This window comes from Staurois parvus, unplaced genomic scaffold (assembly GCF_062004578.1).
Source record: "Staurois parvus isolate SC_StPar_1 unplaced genomic scaffold, SC_StPar_1.0 ptg000333l, whole genome shotgun sequence".
Classification (NCBI taxonomy): Eukaryota; Metazoa; Chordata; class Amphibia; order Anura; family Ranidae; genus Staurois; species Staurois parvus.
Window position 1 is genome coordinate 680628 of NW_028318129.1, and position 2545 is coordinate 683172.

Sequence of the window (2545 nt, forward strand, 5' to 3'; positions counted from 1 at the left end):
CATTTTCTTACCTGTATAAAAGACACCTGTCCACAGGAGCAATCAAACCATCAGATTCCAAACCCTCCACCACGGCAAAGACCAAAGAGCTGTCCAGGGATGTCAGCAACAGGATCGAAGACCTACACAAGGCTGGACTGGGCTACCAAACTATGGCCAAGCAGCTTAGTGAGAAGGTGACAACAGTCGGTGCAATCATTCGCAAATGGAAGAAACACAAAGCAACTGTCAGTCTCCCTAGGACCGGTGCACCGAGCAAGATCTCCCCTCGTGGAGTGTCAATGATCATGACAACAGTGAGGCATCATCCCAGAACTACGAGTGAGGATCTTGTCAATGATCTCCGGCCAGCTGGGACCGCAGTCACCAAGAGAACAATGGGTAACACACTACGCCGACGAGGATTGAAATCCCGCAGTGCCCGCAAGGTCCCTCTGCTCAAGAGAGCACATGTCCAGGCCCGTCTGAAGTTTGCCACTGAACATCTGAATGAGGCAGAGCAGGACTGGTTGAAAGTGTCCTGGTCAAATGAGACCACCAAAATGGAGCTCTTTGGCATCAACTCAACTCGCCGCGTTTGGAGGAGGAGGAGGAGGACGAGGAATGCTGCCTATGACCCCAAGAACACCATCCCAACTGTCAAACATGGCGGTGGAAATATGCTGCTTTGGGGGTGTTTTTCTGCTAAGGGGACAGGACAACTGCACCGCATCAAGGGGACCATGGACGGGGCAACAGAGCGGCAAATCTTGGGCGAGAACCTTCTCCCCTCAGCCAGGGCATTGAAAATGAATGGCGGGTGGCTGTTCCAGCATGACAAGGAGCCAAAACACGCGGCCAAGGCAACAAAGCAGCGGCTGGAGAAGAAGCACGTTAAGCTCCTGGAGTGGCCTAGCCAGTCTCCAGACCTTCATCCGGCTGACAATATCTCTGTGGAGGGAGCTGAAAGTTGGAGTTGCCAAACGTCAGCCGCCAAACCTTCATGATTTGGAGAGGATCTGCCAAGAGGAGTGGGCCAAAATCCCTCCTGAGATGTGTGCAAAGCTGGTGGCCAACTCCAGGTAACGCCTGACCTCTGGGATTGCCAAGAAGGGATTTGCCAGCAAGCACTAAGCCCTGTTTGGTGAAGGGGGTGAGATACCTGTGTTCCCTGGTGAAGCTGCAAATGAGCGCCTGATTTGTTAGCCATGCATTTCTTGTGAGTTTTTTCTTGCTCTTCTGTCTGTGAGTGTTCCGATGCAGCAGCTAGCATTGTATTTTGAGAGGGCTGATTTGTTTGTGAGTGGGCCGAGCTGGCAAACGAGCAGGGGATGAAAAGGTTGTTTGCTTGAGTGCAGGTGTGCAGCAGGAGGGCTTGGAGAGCGGGGAGGTAAAAGCGAATGTGAAAGAGCCATGGAGGAGGAGAGTGACCCCTGCTGGAGGAAAAGCAAAAGCCTACAGCACCTGGTATTCCCAGGCGGTCTCCCATCCAAGTACTAACCAGGCCCGACCCTGCTTAGCTTCCGAGATCAGACGAGATCGGGCGCGTTCAGGGTGGTGTGGCCGTAGGCAGTACTCAGGCTCTCCTTCAAGCCTCTTCTACTTGTCACGGGCAGCCTGGCCTCCGCCTTTCCTCGGCTCTACTACCCAGGACAAGCCGCCTGCTGCTACTGCTCTTTCCTTTTCACCCACCGGCACAACTGACACACACCGCCCCGTCTCTCCTCTCTCACTCACTCTCCTCAAACCCCTGCCTCCCTCCCGCTGCTTTGCTCCCTCTTTAACCTCTTCCTGACCGCACCTCCTCACGCACAAGCACACCACACCAGCCTGGCCTCAACCGCTCCTCCTTCTCCTTCCCGCCTTCCCCTGGCCTGACTTCAAGCCTTTGGCTCGCAGGGCTGAGCAGCACACCAGCCGCAGGGAGCAAGCTTTGGACACAGCATCCGCAAAGCGCACCGCAAAGCAAGGGGCCAAGCTCGCTTGCCAGCCAGACCTCTCGGGGCGCCGCACAGCGCTCCCGCCTCCCTGCCCCTGACCCAAACCAAGGCTAGGGACCCTGCTGGCACCGGGGCCTACAAACGCCAGTTCCTTGCGCTCCGGCCCTCGCTCTTTTTCACCGCCCCAGTGGCCGGCTCCCCCTTGCGCACACCACAGGGCCCTGACGCTCAGGCCCCTGCCTCCAGCAGCGGGCCCAGCGCTCTAAACGCCTCAGGGCGCAGGTATCGTGGCCTTCGGCGGCTCTGTTGCTTCTGGCTGGCTTGGGGGGCCGGCGCGCTTGCCTTCCCCGCTGCTGTCCCCCGGCCTGGGGAGCGCAGCGGAATGTGTCGGCGCAAGGCGACTGGAGAGCAGGCGTGAGAGCGCCAAAGCGGCTGAGGAGAGCGCTGGCAAAGGGCTGGGCCGTGGAGCCTAAGCGGGATGCAGGACGGGGCTAGCTGGCTGGGGGGTGGCGTCTGAGCGTTGCTCCGCTGCCGGAGGGGACTGGATGCGTGGCCAGCTCCTGAGGGACACAGAGAAGAAAGCCAGCGTGTTTTGAAAAGAGTGGGCCGCAAAAGGGAAGCGGGCT

At 58.2% G+C, this 2545-nt stretch overlaps 1 non-coding gene across 1 annotated transcript; it reads right to left on the bottom strand.

Annotated features, from left to right (window-relative positions):
- Nucleotides 1–1431: 1431 nt before the first annotated feature.
- LOC149457205 (5S ribosomal RNA) lies at nucleotides 1432–1550 on the bottom strand. Its single transcript, XR_016313714.1, has one exon. It is a non-coding gene; the product is annotated as a 5S ribosomal RNA (ribosomal RNA).
- Between the last annotated feature and the right edge of the window lie 995 nt (nucleotides 1551–2545).